Source organism: Lonchura striata, chromosome 12, assembly GCF_050655825.1.
Source record: "Lonchura striata isolate lonStrDom1 chromosome 12, ASM5065582v1, whole genome shotgun sequence".
NCBI classification, from domain to species: Eukaryota; Metazoa; Chordata; class Aves; order Passeriformes; family Estrildidae; genus Lonchura; species Lonchura striata.
Window position 1 is genome coordinate 4,458,833 of NC_140714.1, and position 12,331 is coordinate 4,471,163.

The following is a 12,331-nucleotide window of genomic DNA, read 5'->3' on the forward strand; positions in this document are numbered from 1 at the left end:
TTGTGTTTAATCCAGACAGTCTGTGAGGCTCTTGTGGCCATACAAATGTCTTCCTCTACTAACTGGCATAATGAAATTTTTAAACTTCCTTATGTTTAAACACTTTATAGTTCTAATATTTTGAATGAAATTTATAATTACTTTCCTTCACCTGATATAATAAAACTAAAATAAGCATTTTAGTAGGCTTAATGAAAGAAACAAGCGAGAGTTAAACCTAAGAAAACCACCAAGAAAAACAACTTCTACAGCAAAAATAAAACACTGAATGTTAAAAAAAAAATCACAGACATCAGCAAAATTGTTTTCCTACCTTGTTGTGATATTATGAAGAAAACAAAACTCAGAATGCAAGTTTTGATTAAAAAAATCTGTCAGTTCACATGTAATTTAATATGGAGTGATATATACTGCTAAAAGGTACATTTTAACATTAAAAACCAAAACTCCAATGATTAATATTACAGTGATGACAGACTGGGAGTGCCTTATTTTAATCCACTGTTTATCTCAATGGGGTAATTTATAGATCACTCGACATGTTTTAATAGCAGGCATAAAAAGGTACCCTCTAATATCCACTTGCTTGCAAGATGTGACATTTGGAGTTACATGTTCAGAAAATACCAGCAACTGCATTTGTTGGACATCTATACAAATAACCAGTCATCCCACATACAGTTTATAAAAAGTGATCTATTAATAACAAAACAGCTCGGGAGACATGCGGCCTCTTAATATTCAGGTGGAGTATCAAGTGTTTAAGTTAAAATAAGGGCAGGAGCACAAAGAGTGGTCAAGGCATTGATTTGGCTGCCAAATATAGTTTTTACCATCATAAATCTCTGGCTGACAACTGCACAAAGGCTGCTTTACCTAAACCCTGCCAAGGAAGGGTGTTTGCTGCCGGATTGCCTGATAGTCACTATGACAACTGATGCCACAATTAGACAAGTACAATCCCACTTTCAAACAGGCACACAAGTCATTAATTCAGCAGGACTTTTGTTGACAATATGTTATGAGGGAAATATTTAATGCAATTCTGAGGCTGATATATTCTCCTGTTATCTGTAGCAAAATAAATTGCAAGAACTGATGAAAACAACCATTTAATTAGTCTAAAGTGAGCTGAGGAAGCTATCCTGAGCATTTTAGTTTAATGAACTCACAGGTGCACAGAGATCCTTAGAGTTGTTTGAAGAACATGCTAAGAAAGATGTCACATTTGGGGGGACAGCAAAAGAGGATGAGAATAAAATGTTTTGAAAAGACAGCAAACAAATTGCCTTCCCAAGTCTCCTATTCTATGAAGATATCTGTGAGCATCTTCTCCCCTGTGTGAGAGAAAAATCTCTCAAGGGCTCAACAAGCTGATCTGAGCAACTGCAGAGGAATAAGACTCTGATCACCAGTACAATGACATTTTCCCCATGTAGAAGAAGTGAACTGACTTGTTTACGAAACTATTTCCCACTTGATCTGTTCTTTGAGGCCACTGGGAAGGTCATGAGGAAAGCAAAATCATCGTAGGGGAAGGAAAATGCAGAACAGAAACAACAGAATTTAACACTCTTGTACAACTGTGAGTGTTAAAGAGCTTGAGGGAGTCAGGGACAAAGATCAGTAAGACATTGACTCATTCACAGCAGTGACAGGGCGAGCTCTGAGACCCACTGCCACCCAAGCTCCCTGAGATGTCCTTTGCATAATCCACATATTGCTGTAAAGCAGTTTCTCTGGGGAGGGCAGTACCAAGGCAAGAAGCATTTGATGTTTTTGGGCACAGATAGCAGGAAGAGGGTGAATTGACCTTGGCTTAAGGCAGCAGCATGGTCTGGGAGATGTCCTAAGGTCATCCCAGTGAACAAAAAAATACTACATGTGGATGCTGATGGTGCATTTAAGTTGAAAGAGAAGAGACGTTTGATTGCTGGAGCTGCTGAAATCTGCAATCTAAATTTTGGTTTGAGCCTGAGCCCAATCCAACCTATTTCAGCAAGCAAATTTGTGAGGCTTGTGCATGAGCCCTCCCTGTCCAGGTCCCAGTGTATTCAAAGCCATATTCTGTACTGGTGGGACCAGGCATGGGAAAGAGTGAAGTGTGGGAATGCCAATGTAGGCAGTGTGCAGCATTGCACATTTCCAAGAGCAGATCTGGGCAGTGTCCCAGGTGAGGCATCCTTACATCTCATTTCAGCTACAAGAGCAGAACAAGGAGGCAGTGACAGGCCAGACTGTCTTCCCATCCCTGCTCCAAGTGGGCACTTTCTAACCACTCCTCATTCCTCAGGCAGAATGGCCAGGAGGTGGACAATGAGGCCATTCTGCACAGGGCATCAATGTCCTTATTTCTGAAGCTGCTGAAAGGACAAACAACTCATGGGCTGTTGGCTGAGGGAAGCTCTTCCTCTGGATTTTTCCTGGTTTTGGCTGGGGTAGAGTAAATTTTCTTCCCAGGAAATGGTACAGTGCTGTGTTTTGGGTTTAGGATGAGAATGATATTGGCAACACACTGATGATTGCTGAGCAGGGCTGATGAAGTCAGAGACTTCTCAGCTTCCCACGCAGCCCTGCCAGGGAGGAGGCTGAGGGCTACAAGGAGCTGGGAGGGGACACAGCTAGCACAGCTGACCCCAACTGGCCAAAGGGATATTCTAGACCATATTGTGTTATTAATCTACCCTTTAAAATGTTAGGTTTTTTTTTTTCTCAACCCACAAATTTCACTTTTTTTCCCAATTCTCTTCCCCATCCCACTGGAGGGGAGATCTGTGGTGGTTCTGTTGTTGCTGGGTTAAACCACAAAAGGCATCAATTAGTCATTTCCCCAATAAATACTGCTGCTCACTCTCTACCAACAGTAGTACAGGCAAAGTTATGCAAAACTGTGTTGCTCTCCACTGCAGCCATAAACAGGCAGAGTTCCCAGCATCTTGGTGTCCTTGAACCTTAAAACTGAAGATAAGGACATAGTCACCCAAAGAAACCTGATCTAATCACTCAAGAAAATGAGAGTACAGATGATCTTTGTTTGTCCATCCAGCCCCAGTCCTCTCTGCTCCCTTCCATACACAGGAGCCACTGCTCTTCTCCAGCTTTAGTTATCAGTTGCCACATAAAGACAGTAAATTAAGTATTTTATTAAACTGAAAGAATAGTGCATTCCACTCTAACAGACATGGTATCAATGTCTGTTACTAAATGTTACCTGTTATCCCTCTATTAAACCAGCTTCTCAACAAACACAGGAATTTCTGTTTGCAGCCACTATGGAAGATGGGCACAAGAGCCCCAAGAAAGCTCCATTGTGACACTTAAGCAGAAATCATTGATAGCTTTAGAAAAAAATTAGAAAAATAAAGCAGTACTTTGGTGTGTGATTCCTTTAAACCAAAACAGGGTGTCTAGATCCCTGCAGCTGATTCTGTGATTCACAAGATAGAGCAGGACTACTGTGTGCATTATAAAGAAAATCAGATAGAAAACACACTATGATAAACAACATTAGTCATACTCTTTCCTCCCCACATTATGATGCTTTTAGATATCAGGCAAATAGATATCATTCCAATTTCACACACAAAGTGGTACAGAAAAGTTAAATGAGGTACTCAAGATCAAAATGTAAGAGGGCAGGTCTGCTTTTCAGATCCCCCTGCTCATGTGGAGGAAATATGCCTGGAGTTGGACTCCAGTGGTCCTTGCAGGTCACTTTCAACTCAGGATTCAATGATTCTCTCTCTATCCAAGTTATGGATTAGACCAGAATAATTGATCCTGTTTGGTAACAATAACCTGGTATTTGCAGGAGAATATTGGTGATGTGTTTTACCAAAAAATCTACAGCTGCATGAAAACTTCAACTTCCTTTCTAAACAAAATTCCCCACATGCCACTCCCCTTCAGGGAAATTTAGTGAGAGCTTAGTCCAACTTCATTACAATTAATAAGGCTTCTGCCTACTTAGAACCAGTCACAACCATTTTCTCCCTTTGCCTCCCCTAATTGCTCCTCATGCTGAAGACTACAAATAATTCAGCAGCTATTGGTGGAGGAAACATACAAAGCTAAAACTATTGCACTAAAATAAATTTCCATGTTCTTATGCCTTGTGGCACTAATGGATGCTTGCCTGCAGGGTTTGTTTTGTCAGTTTTAATTTTAATTAGGAATTAACTCTGCAATGTGTCTAGTTTCTTCACCCCATTTTTTCCCCCTGCTGGATTACATTTCAGTTGCATCATGCCTCCTTCCTAAAGCTTTTGGAAGGGCTCTGTACACTTAATAATAAAGATTCCAGTTTTCCACTCTAGCTCTTTCTCATGTTTGATTACATCATCCTCTTCTAGATAAGTGTGTTTGTTAACATAATGACATTACTGTGCAATTTTCACAAAGCAATTAAAGATGTGTTTAATTTGAAGAATCTCAGTTGTTTTATTGTCTGCAATTAGGTATATTAACTTCAGTGGGAGTAGTAAATACTAATAAAAGCGCGTTGCTGAGTGGACTTCTTCCAGAAGGGCATACAGACAACACAACTGAATACTTTTATGTAACAAATTCATGATGATTTTGATGTATACAGGTTATTAGAGTAATGTCTTATAACACAGAAAGAATCCTACATTACAGCAGCAGACAGCATTTTCACTCTCCACCAACTTGCCTACAGAAAATACATGCTTGTTTTGAATGAAAACTTCTTTTGTTTTGCCTGGCAAATATTAAAAAATAAATCTACTCTGATTGAATTGATAATGATCCCTGCCCAATACATTACTAAGCAGCAATATCCACATCTTCTTTTCCATGGGATTAGTTTACTGCTTTATCAGATGAATGCGTGATGGCATCGTTAGCGCCAAATTCTTATGTAAGAGTTATTAGATATTTAAACACCAATGTTTGAGTGTCCATTGTACACTTAAAATAGATGACTGTCAGCTCTTGTAAACTCCAGAGCAGAGCTGGAACATTTATCTGATCTGAAAGCCATTTATTGAAACTATATTTTCTGCCTTTCAAGTGGCGCTGCTATTATATAAGGGGAAAACTGGAACTAACACTGCAAAATCCTAATGACCCTCGCCTGCCTCACACAAGTCCAGTGGACCAGATCCAAAATTCATGGGAAGTGACAGGTGCCTGTCAATGCCAACATCAATGGCACTGGGCAGGAAGGAGGGTAAATGACAGTGATAGAGGAATTTCAAATGGATTAGTGCACCCAGACAATCTTGATGAGGGAAGGAGTGATAAGAGTGACAAGGAAGGTCTCCCTGCTCCCTTGGGTGATATTTCTGGCCCCTGTGTTTTAGGGTTGCAATGTGACGATTCTGCTGGCAGGGAGTGGATTTCTGGAGGAATATTATTAAGTTTTCTTTCTCAATGCTGGTTGTTCAGTGGCTGTTTTTGTCATTAAAGACCAAAGAGCTGAGCTGTGGTGGGATTTCACACAGAGTCCCACTGTCCCAGGTGACCTCTTGGTCAACATCACTGCTTAATTCTGCAAGAAAAGTACTTTCAACATTTGGATACTTGAGATTTCCTCAAGGCACTACAGCACTGCATGTTCCAGTATTTACTGAAGGAATATATCAGTGTTTCTGCACAGCCACCCAACATGCAGAGCTATTAAAAAATAATGTTCATGCTGCTTTTATTTTGGTCTATGAATAAATATAATCTGCAACTTCCTTCCAAAACAAATGTCTTCTCTCGCAAGGCCTGCCATGTTATGTTGCATCTCTGCACATTAAAAGTTAAAAAATTATTTATCCTGAATTGTTAAAATTTTCATTAATGGCAATTTATGTCACTCAAAGAAGCCTCCTTGGGAAGAACATGGCATACTTGTACAGACCTATTATGAGAGTTGTCAGAAACATTTGTCCTTATGAAATATAAATAGACAGTATGTTAGATGATTTAGTGAGGGATCTCTTATTTATTTAAAAACAAACATGTTTTTTTCATTTCTCCTTTCAGGAAACCAGGTCATGCAGATTAGACAAGAAGGTTCTCAGGCTAATGATAACACATCTGTAAATATTTTCTCAAAAAGCTTATCCATCTCTCCAAACAGCCCTGGCTTCCAGCTGCCCTGGGGCAGAAGGCATCACCTGAATCCTTCTTCTCTTCTCCCTGAGGACACACCAGGGCTCAGTGAGGCCCCACTACATCACCTCCTTCCCTGGAGATTTGATTTCCAAAGCACCCTCATGGGAGCACTTTCACCCAGTGCATCATGCCCCCAGTACTCTTTGGAGCTGCCTCCAAACATCAGCTGAATTTACCCCTGAAGAAAAAAAAAAATGGGTTCTGCTGCCTTTGAATTAGACCTGGGTGAATAAACAAGGATCATTTCTTTGTTCTTGCTGATGACAGCTTAACAAAGCTGTGCGCAGAACTCCACATTAATGCTAAACTTAATTTTCCACAGCTGCTGAGGTTCATAACCAGAATCCATTTCAGGTGGACATAAAAATCCAGCCCAATATTTACTTGCCACTGGATACAAATGTTACCTAGTGAAGTCTGCACTAGTGTCAGAGAGGTGGATAAATCCTTCAACTTTGTTAAATGTGGAATAAAGGAGAGAATAACTTGAATTAAATTCCTGTGCCCACTTGAAATGATGTCTGGCTGTGCCTCTGTACCTGTGCCTGATTTTTGCATGAAAATATTCTCTTTGTCCCTATCTGGTGTTCTCCTTCAAAAAGGAATTGAGTTTAAAAAGAAGGCAATAATGTAAGATTTTTAAGCAAACAGTTCAATATTTCCTTTAAAATGTTCTCTGTATTCAAGAGCACTTTGATTTCTATCTTTTTTTTTTCCCTCCAGGCTTTGAAACTGTACCTCTTTTAAAAAAAGACCATCCCTGATTTTAGTCTTTTGTTCCTTTATGAGCTTTGTCCCCGACTTTTAAATGTGGAGAGAGTTGAGAGGCATGTTGTGAGAGGAGAGAAAATAAAAAAAGTAAAAAAAAAAACTTGCAAACTGTGTTAAATACACCTTTTGTTCATTACGTTTAATATAACATTCACTATGAAGATTGATATTGAATTATACATTAATTTTAATGCTAAATAACTTTTCTATTTAAAAACCCCTTAGTTTTCTTATAATGTACAGTAATTAAAAAGTGAACCAAAAGAGGCAGCAATAAATCAGGGTGCACAATGCAGTAAAAATATTATAATTAATATTTAACATACGTTTTGATTACTTTTAGAATAAGTACAAGAAATATCAATTAGAATATATATTCAAACTTTGCTGCCTTTTCCCCATTATACTCTGGAAAAGGGCTATTTTTAATTCTGGATATTGCATACAAAATAATACATAGTCCCTAATTAAATATAAGGCTGCAATTCAATCGAGAGTTTCTGCTGATGTCATAAATAATAAGAGCACAGCTCGAGGTATCAATGAATGGCAGCCAAAGCCCGAGATTGAATTACAACTTCAGCATTCAGTCTGTGGAACTGTATTGTTATTTGCAATAGATGGAAAATGATTATTATTATTTTTTAAATACAGACAAAAAGAAGGAAATTTGAATTCAAAATCGGTGACTCGGTGGTGGAAGATTAGAAGTCTTGTGATTAGAGAACACAGCTTATTGGAAATTGAAATGTACAAATGTACCAGGCAGCAAATCTGTGGTTGAGGCTAAATTCTGCCTTTTGTTTGTTGGGTTTTTGTAATCTATGGGCAGCTCATTCCTAAAAAATCAAGCATTGGAATTATTACCAAGAGTTTTGCCTCTGCCTACCCTAAATGTGTCCAGCAACCATCGCTGGAGTTGCCCAGCTCTCACCTGGCCTGGGGCTCCCAGCAGGGAGCAGAAATCCTGGAGGCAGAAGGTGCTGCCAGGGTGAAAATCAGTGACACCAAGTCACCTCAACCCTGCTTGTGGAAGGAGCCTTCTACCCCTGGAGTCTTTTACCCCCAGTGGGATTTCTGCATAAACCCCAATTATTTATCATTTCCATTCAGAATGAGTAAGGGCTGTACACTCATGTGGACATTTTCCCCAAATAAATGACCCCTTAATAACCAGAAGGATTTTTATTTATGTAACATATTGGATTTCAGTTATGTTATGGCAGCAGAAAGAAGGTAGTTAATCAATATGAAGGCTTGCTTTCAACAGATTGCACAGCACTCAGCATGACAAGATCCCCTTCTGCTACACCACAGGTCACTCATTTGTATTTTAGGGCCATTTTTCCATGCTTAGCACATCCATCCAGCCATGAGGATGTACACCTCTCCATCTGACTCTGGCATGCAAAAAGTCAACAGTTTAAAGGTGCTAAAATGCCACGAATCCTGAGCAAGGTGTGAGACACAGCTGTGATGCCACAGAGCCTAAGCCACGTGGCTTTAGAGGTGTTTGCCACCTCCTTTCTGCCCAAACTCAAGGCATCACAAAGTCCCTTCTCATTGCTTCCCACCTCTTCTGGTCCAGTTTGTGCAGATAATGGGGGCCAATATTCCCCCCCACCTAGGGAAAAATAAAAATGGTTCTGGCACTGAGTCTGGCCTGTTTGCCCTGTGATACAGCCACATCAAGGGGTGCAAGGTGCCCCCTTTTCTTCCCTAGCCAAGTGTGTACTGAGGGCTAGAGCCCAACTTTTTGAGAAAAAAAATTTGATGGCTTAGAGCTGGAAAAACAGTGGCTCCCTACATCTCACATGCTAGCTTCTGACACAGGCTGGCTATGCCAAAACCCACAGATTTTTCTTTACAAAACCAGTATATTGCTGTCTAAGACCAAGTATTTTGTCTCATTTAGGCTAAGAAGAACAAAGAGCCAAGAGGCCCTGAAAACACACAATGAAGCCCCTTGGAATACAATTTCTCTTTGTATGGTACATTTTACTCAATATTTAAATATCCTATTGTTCTTAAACACATAAATTTTATTGCCTTTTCCCTAAAAAGAGCCATTTCCTAAAGAGTCTTAAACTATACAATAACAACTGTCATGATAGCCTGTTTATGTCTTCCAGGTGATTTTTTGATGAGCAGAAAATATACGTTTCTTTCAGACATTTGCTGTTAACTCCAAACAACCTGTAGAAACTTTGATGGTCACCTTCATAACATCTGAATAAGGATTTAATTTAATGCCTGTAACTGACCATACAGACATGGGCCCATGGTTTTCAAAAAAGCTTTGCTCCTGGTATAAAGAAACCTTGAGAAATCTTGTGAAAGCAGACAAAGAACAGTGAAAACAAGGTGCAAAATACTGAGATGGTTCTTCCTAACACACAATACATTTCAATGCTTTTTATCAATACCAACGTGAGCAACACAATTTACTGCCAAAATAAACCTGCCATAAACACTTGATACTTGATCTTGCTGATAAACAGGTATTTCAATTTGTAAAGTATATGCTTACATTGGTATGGGGAGATGTTAGTCCCAGGGTGATATTTAGAAAACACAGACAGCTGCCTCTGTCCCCAGATGCACATAACAAAGTAATAATAATCTTCCTCCATGATAAGCAGCTATAGGTGTTTCAGTTACCTCTCTCCTATGTCTCACTTGACTCTGAATTTATCAGGATTTGTTTTTTTCTTTTTCAGCTTTTTGGTTTTGGAGATGATTTCATTAGGGCTAAGAGGGTTAAGTTCTAGCATCTGTTGTGTGATTCTTGAATTTAGACTTTTCTAGGTTCTTTGAATAGTGAAAGGCAAATCTTGAGGAGACACACATCTCACTGTCCCCTCCAGCCATCAGTGACTCCCTGACATATCCAAGAAGTAGAGCCTGGAGGCCAAGTCCCATCTCTGCCAGCTACAACTCAAATTTAACCCTACTGCACATGTGGGGTTGTGCCTTCAGCCACTGCTGCTGAATTTGGTCCAGCCAGGGCCTCATCTGCAAAACACATCAGTAGGAAAGAGGTGTTAGATGATAGATTCTGTGGCTATTTCATCTCCAGATGGAAGTAGCTCTTCAAATAAAATGCCAGCTGAAAAAATCAAGCAAAATAACCCAGTGGTTTGCTGCCCTACAAATACTTGGTGCTGCTTTGGGGTGACAGACCATTTCTGTTTGGAGGAGGAAGGCTTGGAGACAGCAGCATTTTATTTCTCTCTCTGCAAGGTGGACGTGGGATAATAGGAAAGAAGGTAAAGGAGGGGTGTCACACTATGACAAGAAATAACTCATAGAAGCAGGCTAGATGTAAAAGGAAAGAAAAAGAACCCAAAAAACAAACTTTATTTTCTAACTCTACTATACGTACAATAGCAAAAGTGACAGTGGACAGTGAAATTGTCACCTCTCCAACCACACTGGTCAAACCAACAGTCCCTCAATTTTCTCCACTGACAAAGAATGCAAAACAATCATTGTTTATATGAACATGCCTGAGAAAATTCAGTTGAAATATGTAAATATCAGAAGGCATAAGAAACTTCTAGAAGAACTTTAAAACTCTCAAAAGAACAGGGCGGCAGAGGGGAGGTGGTATATGTGAGTGGGTGTCAAGGATAGCAGATGTATTCTGAGGCCAGAGAGAAACAGACACTAATCCAGTGGTGGAAATTCATGGAAGGGTTTGGAAATCTAGAGGAAAAACATCCTGTCAGGTCCAGGCTGAGGTCCTGGGATTATGATGAGTTTCTCTCTTACGATTGATTGTTGTCACCAAAATACATCTGCTGCTTTATGCAACTGAGGCTTCCTATGAAATGCATACATAGGCTCAATGATTCTCATAATTACAGGCTGAAAAGAACTTTGCATATTCATGAGTATCACACCATTTGTCACAGCTGTAGACCTCCAGTAAGCAATGCCTGTGATTAGGGTTTTGTTCTTCCCAAGTATATTTTTTTCCATGAACCCTTATTGGTTCTGAAAAGTTATGATCTTAACTCTCCACTCCTGTCAAACACAATTTTATTCCTTTTTACTGCCAGCAATATGAATGAATTCCTACTTCTACAGCCAACATCAGGACTAGCCGGAACTGGAATTTGCATTGATGAGGCAGTATTTTATTTAACTAATGTAATAACCTACAAAAATCTATAGTTGGAGTGACAACAATTTTATTATCCCAAGTAAAGAGCAACCCATTCATTTTCTCCTCTGTGATTTAAGAGCACTAACCTCTAGACCTCCCTGCTCATAAACAAACAGGTCTTGCGGACCTTCTTAGGTTCACAAAAGAGGTCAAATGAAATAATAAAGACCTGGTATGCTACAGGATGTACTAACCATTAAGCAGCAGATTAAAGATTGAAAGTTTTTGAAAGCTAGACAGCCAAGTATGAAATCTAACCCACCCCATGGACATTTCAACATAAAATGGTAGTAGAAGTGAGAAAAGTAGACTTTTTTCCTTCTGAAGCTATATTTTTCTAACACAGAAGACAGAGAAGTGTAATCAGTCATGGTCAAAACCCTGCCAGTGAGTATTACTTATTTAGCCTCATATTCCAGGTGACTCACAACTTGTCTACCTGCCAACATCTGAAAATAATAAGTTATAGTAAAGTTATTAACTTAAACTATGTGAACTTTGAAGTAGCTAAACCTAAATTAAATGTAAACATACAAAACAGCCTGGGGCTAATTAATCTAATTTGGTCTTAGCCACCTCACTCCATTCTTGTTTGTTTGCAGTTGTTTTCCCTCCTTCCTCCTCCTATGTGGTCTGGAGAGAGGGATGATCTCAAGGCTGGTCAGGGGCAGAGATTGCATCTTTCCGCTCCTCCGATCAGAGAAGTGCGGTCGCTTTTCCAAGAAACCACTCTCAACAAAGAGCTGCTTTGCAACAATCTCATCTCCCTGGATGTGCTGGGAAGGAGGGGAGCTGTGCCCAGGCAGATGTGTGCCAGCTGAGAGCCCAGCTCCGGGAAGCCTCGTGCCCACGCACCATGTGTGGCTGGAAGGGGAAGCCCGTCCTCCTCCTCCTCCTTGCTGTCAGGTATAAATTGCACACTGGAGGCTCAGATGACAACATGGTGCTCCCTCCAGGAGCTTCCTCAGAAAGCAGAGCCTGAAAGCAGCACCAAGGGAATCACCTCTTCTTTGTTTTTTAGATTTTTTTTTGAACACACTGAGATCTTTTACCACTGATGAGGCTCTTCTGCCATCCTTGGCAGGCGGACAACGTGCCCGAAGATTACGCAATGCTCAATCTTTAGAGAGGTTATGTTGGCCTGGCCATTTTTAGTATTTTAGAGGTTTTAAACTGAAAAAGTGGAGGGGGAAAAAAAAACATGCTAAAAATAAGCTCTTGATTAGGTGTGGGAAAAGTGAAGATTCGAGGAAATCTCAGGGC